Source organism: Talpa occidentalis, unplaced genomic scaffold, assembly GCF_014898055.3.
Source record: "Talpa occidentalis isolate TD23 unplaced genomic scaffold, MPIMG_talOcc4v2.1 talOcc4.2, whole genome shotgun sequence".
Lineage (NCBI taxonomy): Eukaryota > Metazoa > Chordata > Mammalia > Eulipotyphla > Talpidae > Talpa > Talpa occidentalis.
The window spans coordinates 72,837,942-72,863,212 of record NW_023602073.1 but is presented as its reverse complement, the minus strand read 5'-3'; the positions used below and the strand labels follow the sequence as shown (position 1 = coordinate 72,863,212).

At 44.9% G+C, this 25,271-nt stretch overlaps 1 pseudogene; it reads right to left on the bottom strand.

Moving 5' to 3' along the window:
• Positions 1–5,821: 5,821 nt before the first annotated feature.
• On the bottom strand, positions 5,822–7,255 carry LOC119251442 (heterogeneous nuclear ribonucleoproteins C1/C2-like; annotated as a pseudogene).
• Between the last annotated feature and the right edge of the window lie 18,016 nt (positions 7,256–25,271).

Genomic DNA, 25,271 nt, shown 5'->3' with positions numbered 1-25,271 from the left:
CATTTTAGTAGATTCACCTGTTCTGCTCCCCACACTCTCTGGTGAATCCCCTATATTCCACCCCTGCACCTCTGGCCTATACTCAGTTCTCATATGCATAAATAAAATTAAATCTTAAAAAAAAAAAGAAAGTCTAGGACCTCTCAAAAGTCAGAGGGTCCCCAGTGTTGCATCTGATTCCAGGGTTTACATGACTAACCTGTCACCTGTGACAGGTAACTGGTGGTGTGTGAGACAGAGCATAAGCCTCTCCCCTGGGGCTGTGCATGTGCTCACTGTGCAAGGTACTGTGCTAAAGAGGGCCAGGGCTGCAGATGAGGTGCCATCGCCCCCCCAGTCCTGTCCCCAATCCACCCAAAGGGACACCCTTTCCTAATTCAGCTACCAGAGGTGCACGTATTCTAATTTGTATAAAAGCAGCTATATAGTCTCCAGGCGACCCTGCTTCATTTAAGTCTCTCCACTGTCCTCTTTCCTCCCTCTGCTACAATCAGGGGTCAGGAGGACTTGTAGTTAAGCAAGAGGAAGTGAAACAAGATAACAGGTCTCAAGCTTTTTATATTTCAAACAAGCATAACCACCTGTCCAGGTGAACTGCCTTTTAAAGCCTGTGTTTGCAGAACAAATGGACAACAGCCAGGGTGCAAACCATCAACAAATTATACTTGGACTCTCCTGACCCGGAGGCTGCCACAGCCAAGTTAGAGGCCAAAATGCAAACCAGCTGGATGCTCCCAGTGGCTTCTTGTCAGCCCAGGATCTTCAGCTAAAGGCCCAGGACAATGCTCCCTCCCTTTGGTGTCCCTGTAGCCTCAGACAACCTCTCCAGCCTGTGGGCTCCACTTTCTGGCTCACTACTCCCCCACCTGTTCTCTCAGTAGACACAGTGCTATTCAAGTGAGCTGCATTAGCCCCTTAAGGGATATAGGGCAATGCCTAAAGTTTTGCTTGTCAAAACCGGGGGAGGGGTGCTACTGGTATCAGGTGGGCAGCATCACAGTTGCTGCTAGCCTTCCTGCAGTACACATGATAGCACCCCATAACAGAGAATTTTCTGCTCCAAAATACCAGTAGCGTTGAGGGGAGAACCCTCAGTCCACACCCTTCCCCAGGACCCCTTAGCTTGAACTTCCTACTGTCTTACTGCCCCTGGGGGCTGATGCATCAGGAACCACTGGCCCCAAATCCACTCTCACCTATGACATAAATGCTGTGTTTCTTTTTGTTCCATTTTCTGGAGCATGAAACAAAGGAAAGGCTGCCCTCACCTCGCCAGGTTCCTACAAATACAAACACTGTCTGGGGCTCTGTGATGTTTTCAGGCCCATTCCTTGGGCATCCCTGACCACCTTCCACCCCTGAAAGGCAAGCAAGGCCCTGTAGGACCAACTTAGTGAATGCTAATACAGTCTTGCTTTTTAAATGGTGTGAGTTTTAGATTCTCAGTTATGTTTTGTTTTTTGTGTTTTTTTTTTTACTTTTTTTTAAAGATTTATTTATTTATGCATTCAAGAGCTGGGGTACAGGCCAGAGATGTGGGGGGTGACAGGATTCACCAGAGACAGACTGGGGAACAGAACAGGCTTTATACTGAAGTACACTGCCGAGGGGAGCAGCGGGCGAGTCAGGAGAGGTCTGCTGCGCCAAGTGGGTTGCTCTCTGGCCAGCTGGGGATCGAACTCATGCTGCAGAGGCTGTGGATTGCTTCATAGTGCGGTGCTTAACCCCTTGCGCCACCAGGGAGGCCCAGTTCTGTTGTGTGAGATTATATGTCACAAACACCCATCCCACACTGAGCTTCCAATCTTTGTTCTGGCTTTCCCACAAAGGGTTAATGTGCTTCTAATACTGTTGACTAGTCTTGTCCTATTTTTCTTCATGTTATAACTCCTTTTTGCCTTTTGAAAATTAGCCCTCTCTACCTCTAGTCTAATTTCAAATTTTTTATGATCTCTCTGAGTTTCTCAACACCATCAGTACTTCATCAAACAACAGATTTCATCCAGGTGGTGGGACGGATGTTATAACTCCTTTCTTGGACTTTAAATAACTAACATTCTCAGAGAAAAAGGAACTCTCCTGCACTGTTGGTGGGACTGCAAACTGGTCCAACCACTATGGAGAGCTGTGTGGAGATTTCTGGACCTACTAAACATAGAACTTCCATATGATCCAGCAATTCCACTCCTAGGGATTTACCCAAAGGACACAGAAACATCAATTCCAAAGAGCACCTGCACCCCTATGTTTATAGCAGCACTGTTTACAATAGCTAAGCTTTGGAAACAACCCAAATGCCCAAAAATAGATGACTGGATCAAGAAGATGTGGTACAGATACACCATGGACTATTACTCAGCATTCAAAAAAGATAAACACATGCAATTTGCAGCAACATGGATGGAGCTGGAAGGGATCATGCTCAGCGAAATAAGCCAGAAAGAAAAAGAAAAATACCGGATGGTCTCACTCATAGCAGGAATCTAGAAAACTTAAATAAGGGACCAGGAAAATGAATAACTATAAGAAAGTGAAAATTAAAATCAACAAAAAACTATGAACCAGAGACACTCTATGGGGAGTGGGGGGCGGGGAGGGGAGGGATTGGGGTCAAAATAAGGGGATTGCAATTTTATGGGGAATATAAAAATAAAATTTATTTTAAATAAATAAATAAATAACACTCTCAACCTTTAACTTCATTTCAGATTTTTTTCTGGTATTCTTTAGTTTCTCAACAGCATCAATACTTTTTAAACTATAGAGCTCATCCATGTGATGGGCAGGATAATGCTCCCCACCCCCAAGAATGTCCACATTCTAATACCTGGAACTCATGATCCATGCCCTACATGGCAAGGGGACAGGTCAGACATGGCTAAGGCCCTTGGGAAGAGGGAGCAACCCTGGATTCTCTGGGTGAGCCCAGCCTAACTACATGGTTTCTTAAAAGGGAAGAATCATCCCCAGCTGAGGTCAGAGAGAGAGATGGAAAGGGAAGAATGGTCCACAAGATGCAATGTTGCTGGTTTTGCAGATGGAGGAAAGGAGTCAGGAGCCAAGGAATGTGGGAAGTCTTTAGAAGTGGAAAAAGCAAAGTGGATTCTTCCCTCCTGGCCTCCAGAAAGGAATGTGACCTTGCTGAGACCATGCTGGAGCCCTATGAGACCCAAGTTGGATTTCTGACCTCCGGGATTGTAGTAGAATTTATTTGTAGCTTTAGTAAGGCACCAAGTGTATGAAAATTTGTTAAGGCAGCCACAGTAAACAAATGCAAGCCTACCTTCTCTAGTCTTCATATTCACTAAGGCATTTTTCCCCTAAAACTATTTTTAAGCTTCTGAAAGTCTTTTTTTTTTTTTTTTTTACTTAAAACCTTTTTATTTCCCATTAACAAAGATTGATCCACACCATCGCTCTGGACATTTCTAGGAGCTGTGAAGTTGCAGAATTTTAGTTTGTTGGGAAGGAGCCTGGCAATCAGCTGTAGATACAGTTTTGCAAATAACAACAGGAGACTTCAGTGAGAACAAGGGGCCTGCCAAGTTCCTGCAGTCACCAGAGAGCAAATCAGAGCCATACCACAAATCCTGACTCAATGGCCACTATTTTTTTCCTTTCCCTATAAAAAAATATAGAACTGTTCCATTACTTCAAGAAACACACACTTATTCTGCATATAGGAAATCAGAAAACATACTGATAGTTGACTCGGACCAAGATTTCTTTTTTTATATATATTATTATTATTATTTTACATCATTGTTCATTTTTTAAACAATATTTGCTTCCCCACCCTCTCAGGTGTAGTCCCCATAGAGTTTCCTTCCCCAATGCACCCGTGCACCATCACCTCAGTCCCCTGTGCTCCTCCCTCCCTCCCTCTGATCCCTCTTCCTCCTCCTCCCCTGCAGGATGTCTCTGATTTATAATTGTCCGTTTTTGCTTTGTTGTGTTTTATACTGTTATTTTTTTTACACTGATTAGACCAAGATTTCTTAGCAAAAATCCCATGGAACTTAGTTCAAGGAGCTGCTCCAGGAAAATACTGTAAAAGCCTCTATAGTAAAATAAGCCTGCCCATGCCACACATTTATACCTGTCTTGGATAGTCAATATACCTCAGCTTATTAAGCTATTCTGTAGGGGGGGGGGGATTCTAATTCAGAGTTTTGCCCCTTTCATGTCCCCTTCATTTTAGCATGCAACAAAAATACTTGTATTGATTGTCCTTAATCTTGGCGTGATTATGCTACATGGGATCCTTTGAGATCTTTCTTTCTCTTTAACAGAACCCCACTTTGTTTGAGTCAACAAGTACCAAACTAAAACAACTTGACATCTGAGAATCCTTTGAAGCTAGGTCTGGCCATGTGACATCATTTTAGCCAGTGAGAACAAAGGGGATTCCAGAAACGTTCACAGGAGGTACATTTTTTCCCCCTTCCCTTTTCATCTCCTTCCTCTCTAGAATGCAGAGGCAGGACCTGGAGGCACAGCTATCATCTTTGGGCCATGAGGCCAACAGCCACTTACCAAAGATAGAAAGTTAACCAGAGACTGTGCCTCTGAGAGTCACCTCATCAGCCTTGGGCAGTTTCTGGTCTTTTTGAGTATGTGACAAAAATAAACTACTATTTGGTTAAGCTCCCGTAGTCAAGTTTCTGCCCCATGTAAACATCTTTCTAATTAAAATAATGTTTCAATATTTCTAGGATCACAGAATTTTGCTGTTGTCTTGGATTTCTTTATGAACGGCAATTAGTGGGGAGATTGTGAGAATCTCCCAAAGCAATCCAGCCCAAGCAGCAGGGCACCAAATCAGTGCTTCTCAAAGTGTGGCCCAGACCAGCAGTATCAGCACCACCTGAGAACTTACTCAAAAGCACATTCTCAGGTCTCGAGTCAAACCTACTGAATCTGAGACTCTTGTGTGTGGGGCCCAGGCATCTGTATTTAACAGGGCCCAGGCACCTGTTTATTTTGTCACATTCTCAAGAAGACCAGAAATTCCTGGCATTCCTTTTGTACACTGAAATTTGAGAACCACTGACAAGCTAAACATGTGAGTGCAACCCAAAGCAAATGCAAACACTGTCAATAAAATAATTGAATCTCAGTCAGAAGGCCCATGTCCGCAGCTTACACGCTCAGACTCTCGGGGAGCAGGTGTCTCTTACCACGCCCTGCCGTGCAAATAGGAAGAAAACTGAAAATGACACAAATAGGAGTCAAGAATTTAGACTGCAGCCAATGGTGGATCCTGTCATATGCCAAGGGTTGCAATTTTCATAGGAAGCTTTCTACCTTAGTTTCTCTTTATTACATGCTGTTCCCTTGCCCCCAACTCTGGTCACAGAGCAACTAGATCAGAGTACAGCTACAAGCTGTATAAGTCTCAGCAGTGTAAGAATTTGCATATGTGTGTAAGTGCAGGGTTGGGGTGAAGGTGTGACTAGAAATGATCGCTGTGTCTAGAAACATTGAGGGTACTTCAGGATCTAAGACGAGATAACCCTCAGTTTGACACTCGAGTTCAATCACGAGGTGACTGCTTTTTAAAAAGCAAACAAAAATCATACATCCCTTTTATTGTTAAAATAAAAAATTATGGGGTGAGACCACATAAATATTAGGAGTGTCAAAGGGAGTGAAAATGGGACAAGGTGCACGGCAACAGGACTTAATGAACAAGGGAGGGACAGGGAGAGCAGTGCGCATGTGCCGAAGATGCCAGCGAAGAGGATCTGGTGAAGATTTTGATTTTAGACAAGGACCTAGGTAAAGAAATAATGGGACAAGATTTCTAAACCCCATGGGCCTAAGAGTCAGCCTCTCCTTCCTCATCATCCTTGATCAACTCCGGCTGGTCATGCCCCCCCCCCCCATCATCATCACCATTCAGTGGGTCCCCTCCTCAGGAGAGTCATCAGCACCCCCTCACACTCTTTCTTCAGGGGGCTGCTGCTCTTCTTCTGACTTATCATTCCTCATCGCACTGTTTGTTCTGATCCTTTTCAGTTCTTTCCAGGCTTTCCAGTAGAAGTATCTGGATAACTTCTTAATGGTCTGAGTCAACATCTTTCAACTTAAAAGAGCCTCGCTGTCCACTCTTAGAACTAAAGCCACTTTTGCCCCTTCGTGATGTGTTCCCGGTACATGCTGGAGCTTCGAGAGCACTTCAGCCCCAGGAACAGGTGGAGAACACGTGCAGGATAACTTCACGCCCTGTCATACATTTCTACCGCGGATCGTGGCACAGCTGCTTTTCCTCGCTTCACTGTTGCCTCTACAGGCAGATGGATATCTAAAACCTGGCTAGTAATCATTCCAGCATCCTCTCCTGCCGCAGCAGCACAGGCATGTCTGTCACTAACATATTGAATGAAGATAAAGCCCTATGAGCTGAGCAACCCACCGTTTTGCCATATTTTGAGAAGACTGCCTCCACATCAAACTTCTAAACCAAAGAGTATTGAGATTCCCAGTGAATATGTGGGAGTTCAGGGAGGAGGATCGGTCTTATTGGTAACATAGCCTCTGCAGTGCAGGTTCGATTCCCAGCTGGCCAGGGAGACACCCAAATAGCGCAGCAGACCTCTCCTGTCTCATCCAGTGCTCCCCTCAGCAGTGTATTTCAGTCCGTCTGCCTGTTCTGTTCCCCGCTCTGTCTCTGGTGAATCCTCTCACCCTCCCGCACATCTGGCCTCTGGCCTGTACCCCAGCTCTTGTATAAATAAATAAATCTTTAAAAAAAAAATCAAAAAATTCTCACCTAGCAAGGCTCCTCTAACATATATTTCAAGTGATTTTGTAACCAGGAAGGGGAAGGGAGAACAGATTTGATACTCCCAAGTTCTATGTGGGAGTCAAGTGCAGCCAAGTGCAGCTGGAGTTCAGTGGGTACAAGTGCTCAGTCTTTGTTTCTTCACATTTTTCTTCCTTCTCTTGAACAACCAACAATTACTAATCATTCCCAAGTTCCTGAAGGCTTACATCCTCATGAGAGTGAGGAGGCTGGTATGTGTCACCTGAACTTTTGGAAGCAGGAAGAGCTGGACCATCCCATCCCCATGCTCCTTGTGCTGTGGAACCTTCAGGGCACAGAGGCCATCGAGAGTTTCTTATTGAAGCAACAGTGATGCTGAGAATTTACCTGGAGCAACAACATCCAGTGCCCGGGGGAGGTGGTGTCACCATCAGCTTCTCAAGCACTCCAACCCTGAGGCCTTACTCTTGCTTCCTGGCCAGCCATGGTTTCTGCATGACCTTTTTACCAGGTTCATTAAGCTTTCCTCTATTGTATGAATCGGCCAAAATTCATCCCATCGATTCCTCTTCTGTCCTAATAAGGCAGAGTCATTTTGTTGCTTTAAACCTAGAAGTCAGACTAACACAATATTTTTGCCAATTTACCATGAGTTTCAGGTCAAGAACTCATTAAACGTGTGGTTTCCAGCTTCCAAGATGGTGCCCAATGATCCTCACCTCTTAAATGTTCCCACCATAGGGAGTTCTCCCCATCACTGATTCAGGGATGCTCTGTGCAGGCTAGAGCAGAGGTGATGGCATGTGACCTCTGAATCTAGATCATAAGGAACATCGTACCTTTTGCCTTGCTTTCTTGGATTGCTAGCTCTGGCAAAGCCAGCCACCACGCATTTCTTTTATTTTTCTATTTTGATGCTTTTAAATTAGGGTTCTTGCTAACCCTGGAGGGACTGCCACCTGGCAGGGTCAGCCAAATGGTAGAGATAAATCACTTGTCTGCAGACACACCTTTCAAATGCAAACCAACCAATCCAAAGCCCAATATCCTCAACCACCTCCATTATTGGGCTCTCACATTCTGGGCCATTTAATCCATCTGACCTAAACACCCCAATGGTAAGGTACCAGACAACAAGAAAAGAGCTACTATGCCCCCACCCCCAGCTTGCTGAAATAATTCAAGCTAACCAATCCTAAGCCTGTGTGCCCTGCCTCATCCACTTGTTCCTCTGAAAACAATAGAGGCCGGAGCTCACATTTGCCCTTTGCTCCCTCTGCCTCCTGACTGATCCTGTAACAGGGTGGTCCCCAGGAAAGGGGGAGGTTCCAGGTTCCCTGTCCCACCCAAGGGAGGGTGGAGCTGAGCAGGAAGAGGAGAAGCTGCAGAAGAGACTGAGGAAGGAAGCAGCATGGAGCCAGGAGACCTGGAGGAGGCACATGGAGCCTAGAGACACGTGAAGAAACTGCGCTTGTCTTTGGGTCGTGGACTAGGTGACACAGATGTGGGTGAGACCCGTGGGGAGGTGAAAATGGCAGCTTTTATTTTGATGTTGATTTTGTTCTTTTCCTTCCGGGCTTGTCCAGTTGTTTGTGACCCTTTTCTGTGGGTCCCCACTGGAAGGTGCTTTAGACTTGTAGCAGGCTTTGGGGCCTTGCTTTGGGCCAATCCCATTTGGATGGACTTTTACCCACGAGGGGACGGGTAACTTTGGGTGCTTCATTTAAAAAATAGACTCTTTGCCTTACCTGTATTGTTTCCTAGTTTTATTAAAGTTCCTTCCCATTAAAGTCTCATATGTTTTGTGTTGATGCGGCGGATGGCAGAACCCATTTAGAATAGGCAGGTTTGCGGGGCTTGGGCTGACCCTTTCCCTGTCCTATAACAATCCTAGTGCAGGGAAAGTGCCCCTTCTTCTGGAAGGTGTGGTTATAACAAATTATCTTTCACTGGCAGTCCTCTCCTCAACCCTGCGGTACCTAAATAATAAAATCTATATATGAACACAGAGACCCCTTGAGCAGCCTGTGGAGAAGCAGCACGGAGGCCTCCCACTGGCAAAGTGGGTGAGCCATCTTGGGAGCAGAAACACCAGTCCTGGTGCAGCCCTCAGACGCCTGCAGCTCCAGCTCCCACCTGCTCACAGTATCCTGAGAGAAGCTAAGCCAGGACTGCCCATCAAGCCACTCCCAATTTTGCAACCAACAGAAACTGAGAGACAAGACCTGCTCATTGCTTTAAGTCACTAAATTTTGAAGTAATCTGTTCCTCAGTAACAAGTTATAAATGGAGGAAATGAGATTTGAAACAATGTCAATGTGATTCTGAAGTCCAGGGGTTTTCCTCGCTGCCAGTATGCTAATATCATCAATATTAAGATGCTTTTGGCTTCCGATTCAAGCAATAAAAAAATCATTAGCTCACTTGAAAATTCGAGAGGGGGCCTCCCCGGTGGCGCAGAGGTTGAGCGCTGGGTTGCGAACCTGCCCGCAGCCTCTGCAGCGCTGGTTCGATCCCCGGCTGCTCCCCGGCCACCAGAGGAGGGTCCCACATGGCGCGCAGACCTCTCCTGCCGCCCGCTGCTCCCCTCAGCAGTGTCTTCGGTCCTTCTGCCTGCTCTGCTCCCCGCTCTGGCTCTGGTGAATTCTCTCACCCTCCCACGCTTCTGACTATACCCAGTGCATGTATAAACAAAAAAAAAAAAAAAAAAAAAAAAAAAAAAAAAGAAAATTCGAGAGGAATAAAGGAGGATCCAGGCTTGAGGAATTAAGCAGCTCAGTTATATCACCATAGAATCACACGATCCTCTCCATTTCTTTACTCAGCCAGGCTTCACTCAGACTATCAGTTCATGTTTCACTTTAAAATATTCCCAGTGCATTCCAGGCATTGCATGCAGACATGATATGTGCTTTCCCAGGAGTGCCTCAACTGACTTCCACCCATGGACCGGAACTGCAGTGTATGCCCACTCCTAAATCTGGCCACTAGTGAGGGGAACAGGAGAGCAGGAACAGCAACTGGCATATGCCAATCAGGGTTCTCCCCCTGGACTTGAGGCTGGGGAGCCCTATGACTTAGCCACAGGGGACCCTGGGTTCCCTTGAACAAAATCAAGCGCCTGGCAACAATAGAGTTAAATGCACATTGGAATGATGGTGAATGACTTAGGTGCATTGTCTTGTAGATAAGCCAAAAAAGAGTTGGCTGTGCTAGTGAGAAGGGAAGGAAAGACCCAGAGAAGGTGTGGAGAAAAGCAGAAGAAAGAGGCCAGGGCAGGTGCACTGAGGTCAGCTGAAGGGTCCTGGGCTCTACTCTCAAAACAAATAACCTGAATGAGGGGCTCCCTATAAGCTCTGTTCACTCAGCCCACCCTCCCTCCTGAGGATGGCTCGGGCAACTGCTGGTACCTCTACTGCTGTCCTACTTTGTCTTTTTTTTAATAGATTTATTTTTTTATTTATACAATTTTTTATTTATACAATACAAAAAAATAGATGTTTTATTTTATTTATTTTTTTATTTATATAATAGAAGATTCATGAGAGACAGAGTGGGGAGCAGAACAGGCAGACAGACCGAAAGCACTGCTGAGGGGAGCAGTAGGCGAGGCAGGAAAGGTCTGCCCACCCTGTGGGAATCTCCCTGGCAGGAATCGAGCCGTGCTGCAGAGGCTGCGGACAGCTTCACAGCACTGTGCTCAACCCGCTGCGCCACCGGGGAGGCCCTGTCCTACTTTGTTAGATGGGGTTGGGGGCTGCATGGCCAAGAGCCCCCAAAACCTCCCAATTAGAACAGCCTGTGAATCCACTGGGCAGCTGGTAGGTGTGACAGGAATTCATCTTCACGCACCCACCCCCCACCCCAGGGCAGAAAGCCTGGGGGGATAAGGAGGGCTGTTTGTTTAAGTGGTAGTAAGTGTTGTCTCCTTTATTAAGATATGGAATATAAACACAGATGTCAGGGTTGAAAAGGAAATAACAGCCCAATTCCTTTGATTTGGTAGCTGTGGAAAACCAAGTTCATTTTGAAATTACTTGTCCAGGGTCACAGAGGTAACGCTGGAACTGAAACTCTTAGGTCTCTTGCTTCAGATGCTATTTCTCATCCCAACTTGTGGGAAGAGAGTCTATGCCAGATTCTATGGCAGATCTACAACCTCATTTTTCTGAAAACTCAGAATTGTTTTAAGCAAAACGTTCTAACAGTGTTTTATATGCATTTCAAACTACAAGCTATGGAGACATTTATTTTTAATGTTGTCTTGTTTGACTTTTAAGCTCAAGATCCACCCTTAAAATGTTTTATCTACCATTTACCAAAACAGACCTAAAGTCCAGCTAACAATATTTTTAATCTCTTGTTCTCCAATAAATTACAGAAAATAATTAAGAGTAATTCTTTTCCAAGTGACAGCAAAGATTAGGGACTTTAACTCTCTGGTTTAAGAGTTCATTACATTCATTCGTACAAAGAGTATAAATAAGCCTCCTGAGCTGATCTTTCCGAAATAACTCTTCTGCCAGGTGACTTGCAGAACTGACTTTGTACTCGACACAGATTCACATGACTGGGTGCCTTGGGCTTAATGATGTAGGGAGGAATATTGCAGCAGTTTGTCTGCTTAGATGATTTATGCTCTTGGTTCCTTGGTTTGTTTAAAAAGTAGGTCTCTCATATCATTTCCTATAGCTTTCCTTTACAAGATCCTTTATGACTTTGGAAATGTGGTGATATTATCTTAAGGGACTCTAAAATAAAATCTGTCAAGATGGGTCAGATGTGTGTGTGCAGAGGGAGGTGTGCTAGGGTAGAGGGAAAATGATAAATTTCAGAGTTGCAGTTGTTAACACTTGGAATAAAAAAAAAGAATATTTAGCATATTTCCATAATAAATGTAGTCTTCATTATTATTAACGATTACTACTCCTCCCCGCAACTTCATTTTCAGATTGCCAAATTGTAACAGGTTGGTCCCCAGGAAAGGGGGAGGTTCCCTGCCCCACCCAAGGGAGGGTGGAGCTGAGCAGGGAGAGAAGAAGCTGCAGAAGAGACTGAGGAAGGAAGGAAGCAGGATGGAGCCAGGAGACCTGGAGGAGGCGCATGGAGCCTAGAGACACGTGAAGAAACTGCGCTTGTCTTTTGGTCGTGGACTTGTTAGGGGGAAAAGCATGTCCCAAGGCAAATTTCATATAGACTTTGTGGACTCCACCCCCACCCCAGGTCAAAGCCAAAGACACTGGGAACTCCAAATCCCATCACCACCAAAGGGAAGGTGGCTGGGACCTGAGGGTGGGGTTAAGCAGCCAGGTGGATATAAAAGGCAGACACGTGGGCTTTGGGGAACCCCATTTTGGCTCTCCGCCAGCTCGCAGCGTCAGGCCAGCTCTGAGAGTGACTTTGGGTCGTCGGATCGGGTAGGACGCATTAAAGACTTTATTTCCCTATTTTCTCCCTGAGTTGTACATTTTCCTTATTTCCTTTTCTCTTGTAAATAAACTTTTTATCAACCTTTTTGTGTGTCTGTAGTAGAGTATTCATAAGTCCCTTTAAAGCGTGCGGGTGAGGACCCACAGCCAGGAACCCGTTTAATATCGGGGTTGCTCTATAATAGACTGGGTGACACAGATGTGGGTGAGACCCATGGGGAGGTGACCATGGCAGCTTTTATCTTGATGCTGATTTTGATCTTTTCCTTCCGGGCTTGTCTGGCTGTTTCTGACCCTTTTCTGTGGGTCCCCACTGGAAGGTGCTTTAGACTTGTGGCAGGCTTTAGGGCCTTGTTCTGGGCTGATCCCATATGGATGGACTTTGACCCACGAGGGGTCGGGTAACTTTGGGTGCTTCATTTAGAAACTAGACTCTTTGCCTTACCTGTATTGTTTCCTAGTTTTATTAAAGTTCCTTCCCATTAAAGTCTCATATGTTTTGTGTTGATGCGGCGGATGGCAGAACCCATTTAGAACAGGCAGGTTTGCGGGGTTTGGGCTGCCCCTCTCCCTGTTCTATAACAAAATCACTACCAAAAAAAATTCTTAATCAAGCAAACTATTTAAAATTTATTTGGGGCCTCCCTGGTGGCGCAAGGGATTAAGATGCAATCTATGATGCTCTCTACAGCCACTGCAGCACAAGTTCAATCCCCGGCCAGGGAGCTACCCACATGGAGCAGCAGATCTCTCCTGTCCCACCCACTGTGCCCCTCAGCAGTGTATTTCAGTCAATCTGCCTGTTTTGTACCCACTCTGTCTCTGGTGAATCCTCTTACCCCCTCCCTATACCTCAGACCTATACCCCAGCTCTTGTATGCATAAATAAATAAATCTTTAAAAAAATTAAAATTTATTTGCCTTCACATTTGCCTTACTTAAGCATACAAGTAAGCTAATGTGCGCAGGAAACAAACTGATTAAATAATTTATTCATCAAATGTATGTGGGATATTTATTATAGGACAGGTTTGTGCTGGAATAAAGGAAACTGTGACCAGGTTTCCATTTGGTGCAATACTGGGGTAGAGGCATGGGCAGCATGTGAGGTACCAGTCCTGATTTGAGCAAGAGGATAGTTCGGGAAGGTTCTCAGGAGGAGATGACATCTGAGCTAAATGTGGAAGGATAAGTCAGAGTTAGCAGGAACAGAGGGAAGAGGAACAGGAAAAAAATAAGAAAAAAGTCCTGGATATAGGGGTGGGGGTAGAAAATGGCAAGTTCAAGAGCCTCAAAGTCAATCTGATGGAGGTGTCAAGAGGGAAGCAGGAGGTGAGGACATGGATGGGAGCAGAGGGTACAGGGACCAGCTCAGGAGGGGCTCACTCGCCTTGCCAAGAGACCAGACTAAAGGCTGACAGTAGTAGAGCTAGTGAAAGAATTTCAAGCAGATCAGATTTATTTGGAGTTTACTGGAGGAGTAGGGAGGTGGATGTTTGTGGTTTTGTGTGTACCTGTGTGTTTAATCTTGTTTGGCCACCCCTCAAGCTTAGTAAAGGACAATACAGGGTACTTAAGATCGAAAGAACCAATACATTCTGTCACACACTATTGTAACCTTCTCTTCATTCATATTAAGATAAACCAATTCTCAATGAAGATTTCCTTCTTTAACATATGAGCAGAGATGTTCAGAGGGGGAGAGATCAAACAAAAGAGATGCCAAGCCTCAAAGACCTTCTCTATGTTTCAAGACCACACACTGAGATTTCATTTCAGTATTTAAGTTGGCTTCCTCAAACTTTGTTGAATCATAGCCTTAATCCTCTCGTGTCATCACATGACCCTAAAAATTGTACACAAGGCACCTTTTTGGGGACAATGTGTTCATGGGAGAGAAACATTTCCTTTTATCTCCACCTCCACAACCATCTGTGTGTCTTGTCTAAAGTCATTAGTATTTCAGAGTTTAACACCATGTTCTTTAGTTCTTAGATGCCAGTTTTCATTTGTGTGAAACATGCCAAAGAAACTGAGAGATTCCTTTTGTGGCTCCACTACTTGGAACTTAGCCGAAGTTAATAAGGTTTCCTGTCAGATTTAGATTTTAGTAAGACCAGGTTTAAAGAAATAAAGGATAAATTATATTTATTTAAAGATTTACTCCTTATGTCTTAAAAGCCTCCATAACTAGACAACCTTAAAACACATCACCCCATTTTGGCAGAGTTGTCCAAAAGTCATTTTTCATTTCAACTTCAAGTTCACTTAGGATATCACTTTTTTAAAAAAAATATTTGTTTATGCATATAAGAACTTTTAAATTCTAACAATTTTTTTAGCTCCCTGTTCGTCACTATTGTTACATCTTTATTATTTTTTAAAGATTTGTTTATTTATGCATACAAGAGCTGGGGTACAGGCCAGAGGTGGGGCGGTGAGAGGATTCACCAGAGACAGAGTGGGGAACAGAACAGGCAGATCTACTGAAAGACACTGCTGAGGGGAGCAGCGGGTGAGACAGGAGAGGTCTGCTGTGCCATGTGGGTCACCTTCCTGGCTGCGGGTAGCCTCACAGTGCTGTGATTAACTCCTTGCACCACCAGGGAGGCCCCATTGTTACAGCTTTAAAAAAAAACGTTTAATCAGATAAGAAAATATTAGGAATTGCTTCTCATATAAAACATGCTGTTTTAGGCACAATGTTCTCCAAATATAACTACCTGTGGGCACTTTTTCTCTTATGAAAATTTATCTGAAAGATGCGTACAGATTTTGAAATCCATGAAGGGAAATTATAATTTTCTCTTTGTGATTTCTTATTAAGGTTAGTAAAGGATAATTTAGCAGAAAAACCAGGGGATGAAGATTCATTCATTTCTAATTGTGTAGGTTTCTAAGTCAACAGCGACTCCATCCGCCTATTCTATGTAAGACCATGGAAATTTTAAATAAACTCCTATGATGCTGAGCCGCTGGCTTCCCTTCTCCCTTTACTTCAGCCTCTGTAATTTAATGACAAAAATTACACAATGCTATCATCTGTTTGAAAATCAATAGAGGCAACAGACACCATGCATTAAAGTGAACTTTAAATATTTATGGCTTTAGGGCCTCCCTGGTGGCACAGGGGTTAAAGTCTCAGCATCACCACACTATCACCAGCCTCTGAAGCATGAGTTCGATTCCCGGCCAGGGAGGTGACCCATCTGGCACAGCAGACCTCTCCTGTCTCGCCCACTGCTCCCCTCTGCAGTGTCTTTCAGTAGATCTACCTGTTCTGCTCCCTACTCTGTCTCTGGTGAATCCTCTCACCCGCCCCTGCACCTCTGGTCTGCACCCCAGTTCTTATATGCATAAATAAATAAAAATAAATCTTAAAAAAAAATAAACATTTAAGGTTAATCTCACAAGGTTGCCACCTCACAAATAAAATACTGTCCTGGAAATTGAATAGAAATGATTTTAACAGGAGAGGGGTGAAGGGTAGAGGCAGAAGATGGAGAGGTGAGCTGGTATGGCAGGAAGCAGAATGAAATGTTATTTTTTTTTTTTTTCCAATCTGGTCTCTGTGTTGAAAGTGTACCTGCTTCCCCAAGAGCAACTGGAGAGGAAATGTGTTCAAGGTAAGGGGCACACTAGGAGTTAATCATTCAGGGCACAGATGAAAGCAAGAAGGGATTCTAAAAATAATGCCTTCTCCTTCAAAACTGAAGCTGTCTGCAAGAAGCAGAATTGGAGAGCTTATTAGCTTGACTCCTTTGTCCTTTGCATCGATGTTCCCAGTTTAAAATGCTAGCACAAAGAGTTAGCTCTGCAAAGGTCAGAAGAGTTTAGGACTCTCCAAACCATATATAGGTGAATTTGGTGGCCCAGAATGAAGTCAAAGTTCCGCATTTTGCTAGGGGCTCTCTGACCCCTCGGCCCCATGCCGTTGCTATGTACAAAGGTAGCAGAAAAGGAAGCAGCCGGCTAGAGCTGTGGCTGACAGCATCCTCTTGCTCCCCAGCTTTGGCATTCTATGGTATCCGTTGTTTTGGGAGAACAAGAGGAAATGGAAGTTAGCTAAGACACTTGATCATTTGTACTCCTTGGTTCCATTTTCCATGTCCTTTACGTATGCAAAAGAGGCCTTGGCTACGGAAGCCATTTCCTCCTCAAAACCTTGCCACTTAAATCCATCTCATGCCTTTCAACAAATCCTGCAAATTGTTTTAATTCATATCACTAAACTATGTCTGGCGTTACATGGTAAATCCCTTCTTTCTTCTCCTCCTTTCTACCCTCAAATATTTCCGGCCTTTGACCTAGATGCTAAAGATAAGACAACCAGAACATTCCCTGCCCTCAAATTATTCTTGGTGCAGGGATGGAGACAGAAACCAAGGCCTGAAAAATCTGAATAATAAAACAATTTACCACAGAGTTCCAGCTCACACTGGAAGCAGAACTTGTATCTTCTGACTCATAATGTAAACCTCTGTGCTCAATATCACACACAAAAACATCTACTATTTATAAATGGATGATTTCCATTAATAGACTTATCATTTCAGAAAAGGCCATCTGTGTCACCACAGAATTTCAAAAACTAATGCACCTCCTCCCTGCCCACAAGGCCCCTTTTTAAAGAAATACTTTATTGGGAAGAATGTATGCCCAGCAGTAGAGAAGCTGCCTGAAGGACTTGGGCCTCTCTTCCTGAATGGTCTGGAGTGCATGCAGGGATACCCTTCCCCTTTTTGGGGGTGCGCTCCCAGCACTATCACATGAAAATGTGTGAAAGGCTTTTACTTATTCTGGGCCTTGGATTTCTACATTCCTGATATAGGGATAATATTTCCTTCTTCATGGAGTTATAATATTGAAAATAGGACCATGGGCCTCCCAGGTGGCACAAGTGCTTAAGACGCAACCTATGAAGCTGTCTGCAGCCTCTGCAGCACAGAGTTCCATCCCTGGCCAGGAAGCTACCCACATGGTGCAGCAGACCTTTCCTGACTCGCCCGCTGCTACCTCAGCAGTGTATTTCAGTCAGTCTGCCTGTTCTGCTCCCCGCTCTGTCTCTGGTGAATCCTTTCATTCCCCCATACCTATGGCCTATACCCCAGCCCTTGTATGCATAAATATATAAATCTTTATAAGAAAATGGGACAAACTTACACCAGTAAGTGTGTAAGAAGTCAAAATGATCATTATTACAATGGCTTGCCTTCTCCCTTTCCTGAGGAGGATGGAGAGAAGACCTGGTGAGCAAGTGTTGCTTTCTAGCAGGATCAGGGTCTTGCTGGCATTAGGGCTGGTAATGCAGTAGAAGCAGAGGTTCAGGTCTTCTAGGAAGTTCTGCCATTTATATACAAAAAAATGGGATCTGGGGTATAGGCACATAGCAGCCCCAGGAAATTCGACTTGATGGGATGGGAGCCAGAGAATAGGAGAAGTGCCAGAATGGATGAGACACTACCAGTTTAGACAGACTGAGGCCACAAAGAGAGAAAGAATGGGGTGCAGGGGGGTTGTTTATTCCCTTATGAGCAACCCTCAAATCTTTTTGCTTTCAGTTGTTTCTTGTTCATCCTACCATCTCTTCACCTGTGAGCTCAGCGAAAGCAAATCTCCATTGCTTGTGCAAATACTGCTTCCTCTATGGTCTCTCAACTCTTCCCTACTGTGGAGTCTCAGACTCTCCCCTACCCCACTTGGGATTCCAGAATGGCTCTATAAAGCATAATTTGAAAACCACTGCCATGGTGCAATGTTGGAAATCTCAATCACATGCTAAAGTCCAAACATCACTTCTCTTTCTATTTCTTATAAAGCATAATTTGAAAATCACTGCCATGGTACAATGTTGGAAATCTCAATCACATGCTAAAGTCCAAACATCACTTCTCTTTCAATAGAAAGACCACTTCCTCAAGGATTTGGTTAGTCATAGATGTGTAACAAATTACCCAAAACATAATAGTGGCTCAAAATAGTGGTTCAAAACAATACTGCTTGTATTTACTTGTAATTCTATGACAGGAATTTAGGCACGGCTGGGCTGGGTACTAATCTCTCTGTATGGGGGCACGGCTGGGCTGGGTACTAATCTCTCTGTATGGGGTCAGCTGTGGTCATGAATTCTTCTTAACCCGTCATTTGGGAGCTGGGTGGTCTAGGTTGGAAAGCCCAGGAAGGTTTCACCCATGTGGATGATGACTGGGTGCTCCTCCATGTGGCCACTCCTGGTCTGTTCACCTGATATAGTGCTCCTGGGGCACCAGACCTTGCAAAATGATGGCTGGCTTCCAGGGGAAATCTTTCAAGAAGCAAAGAACCGCACTGCAGACCTCTCAGACTCACTCTCAGAAGTTCCAGAGCCTCACGTAGGCTGCATTCAGTCCATCAAAAGAGATCACAGGACCAGCACAGATTCCCAGGGATGATAAATAGACGCAATCGCTCCATTGGGAGGTGGGGGAGTTGTGAGAGCTAAGCTTTTACTGCTTTGATCTCCCACAATTAGGGCAGCCGTCCTTGACCACCTTTAAGTCTCAGACTCAGTTAGAGTCTCTCCTTGCCTCTTGATTTTCTGTTTTCAAGTTAGATACTGGATGGGCCATCTCCCTTACATATGCAGCAAGGGGCAGGAAACCACTACTCCCTATGTCTAAAGCAGTGCCTCATGATTTAAGGCTTCTGAGAAATATTTGATTAGCAAACAAGATAGAACATTACCTGGAAAATATACCTAAAGAAAGTTAGACCCTCCTGATATAGTTTACATGATACCTTTGCAGGTAGAAAGATGAAATAGTGCACCAATCCTTTGAATTATTTTTTGGTATCTAATCTCTCATTAACCATCTAGGAATCTCATACTTCCTGTCTTTTCTACCATGGAGAAACACCTCTGGTACGTTCACCAAGCACCTCTGTATTTGAGTCTTAGGAATTCATACAAACTATATGTACCCACATAAATTTAAAATGTTTAAATGGTGGTAAGAACAAGTTACCAAATTAGCCATTTTTAAATATAAGGTTAAGTAGTATTAATATATTCACATCGTTGTCTAACCAGAGCCAGAAGTCCTCATTTTGCAAAAGTGTCTGCCCATTAATGGGTGTCTGCCTATTAACACCCCTTTCCCACCATGCTCCAGCCCCTGCCAACCACTATTTTACTTTTGTCTCCATGAGTATGATGGCTCTAGGTAGGGTGCAGTTCTCTCAGCAGCCCCAAACTTCTAGTCCAAGTTCTGACTCTCATTATAATGAATCAAGTCATGGAAACCTCAGGATCAGATATCGTAACATATCTACCTGTTAAAATATGTTTGAGGAATGCTTAACTCCATCAAGACTTGTGTGTGAATTCATTCTAAGTCTTGAATGTTTAGGTACTAAACTGGAACCCACTGGACTCAAAAGAATTGACTGTAGTTGGCATGCATGCCTTCACTCCTACTTTTTTCTCAGTTCACTCTAATAAGGGTTTCCTTACCTACCCCTCCACTACACGGCTCCTACAGAGATCACCCAGCACCTGTATCTTGTCAGAGTGAGTGGACTACCCCCTGTGCTTACCTGGCCCAGCCTGTAAGCAGTACTTGGCAAGACTGACCTCCCTCCTTTTAGAAATTCTTCTCTAGGCTTTAATGAATCACCCCTTCCTTCCTGGTGTCTTCTGATGGGATTCAAGACACATTATCCCAAAACACAGGACCTTAGCATAGTGAATATATAAAGCTGAAGGAGGTTGAGAAAACAGCAAAACAGGAAGGTCACTCTGACTGCCCTCCTCATCATTCTTCCCTCCAACAGGTCATAGAGCACCAACATGAAAGGCACTCTTTGTAAAGGAGCAAGAAAGACATCACCAGACATAGGGAACATGGAGATGAGACATCTGTGCAAAGAAACCTCGTTCAACTAACTTTCATCTTCCTACTGACTTACTTCATCATTTACCCTTAGTACAAATCCCTGTGTCTTGTTAATTCTTCACAAATTGGGCTTTTTGTCAAAAAGATAAATTGAGGCCCTGCCGATCAGTTGCAATATGGGTGGGAGGAGGGTTCTCCACATCAACAAGCAATCCTCTGACATGAGTAGAGTGTCCAAGTAGTCTCAATTCCAGTCAATGCTGACACTAGCTACCCACAGACAGCGTTAAGGTGCACAGGTTAAGGGTGCAGTCTACCACGGCCCCCTCCACTTTAGACACCAGTCACAAGCGCCAGAAAAGCCCACGCTGCCACTAAGCTTCTAACCTACAGACCAGAGGTTCCCCTGACCCCCTCTCAGACTTTAGGGGCCAGTCACAAGCCCAAGTTGTGTCGCACATTCCCAGGAGATCTTCCTCAGGTTTTATTAATTTGCTAGAAAGGCACACAGAAATCAGGAAACCCACTTGCTAGTTCATCAATTTATTACAAAGGATACAACTCAGGAACAGCCAGAAGAAAAAGATGCATAGGTCAAGGGAAAAAGGCAGAGCTTCCATGCTCTCTGCAGGAGTGCCATCTCCCCCAAATCGTCACACGTTCACCCATCAATTCTATGACTGCAATTCCCAGTTCACTCAGTGCTCCTGTTCTTAAGCAAGTTTGCCCTTGGGTGCCACTTCAGGGCAGCTTAGGTCCAACATGAATGAAAAACAGTAGATTCAATGTACAACTATGTTTCAAACCAAATTAGTTGTCACGTGTGAAGCATCTACACCAATTCCCATTCTATTTCCGAGCTTCAGATACTAGTATTATCCTTGGGATGCCAAAACAGTCAGACAGGAAGGTGAGAGGCCCATATGCCTCACTCCCTTTAAGGCTCACAGACAGCGGGTCTGCTCTGCCCCCTCTCAGCAGGCCCTAGCTCAGCATGGTAGGGGCGCAATTCAGACCAGGTGCTTGCAGGGGTGATCCCATCAGGCTTGGGAAGTGAGGGATGTGAGGGAATGGAGTTCAGCCCCTCATCTGCAGTCCCCCCAACCCCAAACAGGACTAAGACACAGTTGCTGCTACTTCCCACTCTGATTGGGCATCACACTGCAACAGAGCAGTAGAATAAGGAGCAGGTGTGAGAGTCAGACGCAAAAGAGGCACGCAGTCCGGCACGCAGGGGTCGTTATTGTAGGTGACCTCACTGACATGTATTCAGTCCTTCAGTGTGCTGATGTTTTACACTATTTACTAACAGCCTAGGCAGTGCACCCGGGTTCCTCGGAACTGTCTCTTGCTTCAATAGCCTTTGAACAGGAGAAACCCCTGATGCCCTTTCTTCCAGCCTCCAGCCACCCTCCAAATTCTTTTCCAGCCAAAATCTGGGGAACCAACTCTGACAGCTTCCACCTCCACAGCAGCCACCACCACCGCTTTTTGAGTTTAGCTCCTTAGGGCGGGTCAACCAGCAGATTTCTCAGAATTCCCCCAGGTGAAACGAAGGCTCACCCTCCTGCTAGGCCTGTCTGCAGGCCACCTCACCTACCTCTCGTGGGGGCCTTCTGTTCCCTCCGTGAAGTCGTGGCTCCTAAAGGACAGGCGGCTTCATCCTTGAGCAGACCGGGCTGCAAAACCCGTCCCTCTGCCTCTGCTCCCTCTTCCAGCACATGCAGAAGCGCCCCAAGTTGAGAAGGACGAAGGTGAACCCCGCCCCTTCGCACTTGCGTGCACACTCTTCTCTGGCTTCCTGGAGAGGGGCCTTCTAGAAGGGCAGGTGAGACCCATCAGGAAGATAAGCTCCAGGTGATCAGCCTCTAAGTGGAAACAGTAAAGCATTTCACAGCTAAATAAATAAATAACCACCCATCTATTTTCTGTTCTTTTTTTAATTTTTTTAAAGATTTACTTATTTATGCATACAAGAGCTGAGGTACAGGCCAGAGGTGTGGGGGGTGAGAGGATTCACCAGAGACAGAGTGGGGAACAGAACAGGCAGATCTTCTGAAATACACTGCTAAGGGGAGCAGCAAGACAGGAAAGGTCTGCTACGCCATGTGGGTAGCTCCCTGGCGGGGGGTTGAACTCTTGCTGCAGAGGCTTTGGACAGCTTCCTAGGTTGCATCTTAGCCCCTTGCGCCACGGGGGAGCCCCAAAATTCTTTTTTAAAATTTATTTATTGATATAAGAACTGGGGTACATGGGCTTCCCCGGTGGCGCAGCGGTTGAGCGCTGGGTTGCGAAGCTGCCCGCAGCCTCTGCAGCACCGGTTCCATCCCCGGCTGCTCCCCGGCCACCAGAGGAGGGTCCTGCATGGCGCGCAGACCTCTCCTGCCGCCCGCTGCTCCCCTCAGCAGTGTACTTCGGTCCTTCTGCCTGCTCTGCTCCCTGCTCTGGCTCTGGTGAATGCTCTCACCCTCCCGCGCCTCTGACTGTACCCAGTGCTTGTATAAATAAATAAATAAATAAATAAATAAATAAATAAATAAATAAATAAATAAATCTTTAAAAAAAAAGAACTGGGGTACAGGCCAGATGTGCGGGAGGGTGAGAACATTCACCAGAGACAGAGCGGGGAACAGAACAGGCAGACTGACTGAAATACACTGCTGAGGGGAGAGCAGCGGGTAAGACAGGAGGGGTCTGCACGCCATGTGTGTATCTCCGCCGCTTGCTGGGATCAAACCCACACTGCAGGGAGTTGGGTTGCAGACTTTGTGGGGGCTTGATTATGTTTGCATAAAATTCATGATATATTTTATAATCCATGCAAACAGCGAGGAGAATTTGAGATGAATATTTTAAAGAGTGTTGAGTAAAAAAGAAGTATGATCAGACTCCACTGAAATGGGTTCCTAAAAAAACACACAGGAGCTGAGACAGTTTGTGATAATGTTTGATTGCTCATGTGCAAGTGATCTTTCTGCCTTCTTCATGATGGGAATGTAAATTGCTGCAGCTATAATGAAAAAAATGGTATAGAGATTTCTCAAAAAATTAACACTAGAAATACCATATGACCCAACTGTCTGAGAAATACAGAAATACTAATTCAAAGAGGTCTATGTATCCACCATGTCCATTGGAGCATTATTCACAATAACCAAGAGTTAGAAACGGGGCCTCCCTGGTGGCGCAAGGGTTAAAATCTCAGCACTATCAAGCTTCCCCTGCCAGGGAGGTGACCCACGTGACACAGCAGACCTCTCCTGCCTCACTCCCAGCTCCCCTCAGCAATGTATTTCAGTAGATCCGCCTGTTCTGCTCCACACTTTGTCTCTGGTGAATCCTCTCAGCATCCCCTGCATCTCTGGCCTACACCTCAGTTCTTATATGCATAAATAAATAAAAATAAATCTTAAATAAAAGAGAAACAACTTAAGTGAACAAAGTGGATATGTAGATGTAGGGTAAGGTAAAAGCATCAGGCTTTTCTGCCCTCCCGCCATTAGGATAGATGAGGGAATCCTGTGGTCCTGGATGCATGCCTGATGGCAGCACCTGGAGTGGGTACACCCGGGCTGAGAGACTGAGTTTATAAGGGCGGCGTCACGGGGACGCCAGCAGAAGCCAAGAACGAATGGAAGACGAGAGAAGAAGAGAAGCAGAGAGAACGCCAGAGAGAGCCCAGATAGAGTGAGGATTTGCTGGGGGCTGGGAGGACTGCCAGTCCTCCCAGCCCCCCAGCACCCTTGCCTGCCATATGCCTAGTAACTCTAAATAAAAGACCTGCAAAAACCACTGAGGCCTCTGACTCCTCCTTTACCCGGTCTGCTGGATCAGAAAACCTGCTCAGTGCCAAATCCTGCCCCTACGGTAGATAAAGAAGATGCAGTAGTATATAGACAATGGAATATTTTTCAGCTGTAAAAAGGATGAAATCCAACTATTACAGGGCAACCCCAATGTGAAATGGGTTGGCCAGACTGTATATCCTCACGCATGCTTAAAAGGGACTTATACTGATACTCAACTACAGGCACACACAAAAAGGTTAATAAAGTGTTTATTTAGAAAAAAGTAGAGGGAAATGAAGAAAGGGATGACTCAGAGAGAAAGACAAAAATAAATTAGTGAATGTGTCCTACCAGCTCCACTGAGCTGGAACCCCAATAGCATTCTGAAAGCCAGTGAAAAACCAAGGACCCCCAAGGCCCACGTGTCTAGTTAAATACCAATCCTGCCTGCTTAACTCCATCCTCAGTTCCCAGCAATCCTCTCTTTGGTGGTGATGACATTATGGGATTTGTAGTTCTTGGTATCTTGGATTGTTGGTCTGGGGTGGCGGTGGGGTCCATAAAACCTGCTTGTGGAGTCTGTTCAGGACATCCTTTCCCCCCAGCACTACCATGTGTTGGGATAGGGATCCTCTATATGCATTATTTGTTTGCTACTCTCTATAGTACCTGACATTTAATGGATGCTTAATAAATCTCTGCTCTAATGCCATGTTCTGATATATCCTTTCTACATTTACTAAGTAACTTTCAAATTCCTATCATCCACATTTATTGAGAGAGATTTTGTTAAAGGAAAAACCGAAACATTAAAAATGTTCTTATTTGAGCAAAAATGAATTCTAATCATGTAGTGCCTAACAGTAAGTGGTTAAAAACTCTCCACCAACAGGAGTCAGGAGAAAGATTTTCATAAAGAAGATACAGAAGCAAAGCAAGGGAATTGTTATTGGCTATAGCTGAAGGAATTTCCTTATCTGGGTAAGACTTGTTGACTGTGATACTTAGGTTTTGATTTCTTAATCTTGAGGCATTACAGGTTTAAGTTTTGGTTTACTTATGTAGTCATTGATGCCACTTCAAATGAATGGACTCCTAGTTTAATTCATTTAATACTTGTTATTCATGAAAACTTCTGACCTTCTGAATAGGGTGTATTCTTTCACTAGATCAAAAAAAAATTGTTCTGACATATAATGTTAGAATGCAATGTTTTTTTTTTTTTTTTTTTTTTTTTTTAAAGATTTATTTATTTATACAAGCGCTGGGTACAGTCAGAAGCGCGGGAGGGTGAGAGAACTCACCAGAACCAGAGCGGGGAGCAGAGCAGGCAGAAGGACCGAAGTACACTGCTGAGGGGAGCAGCGGGCGGCAGGAGAGGTCTGCGCGCCATGTGGGACCCTCGCTCGGC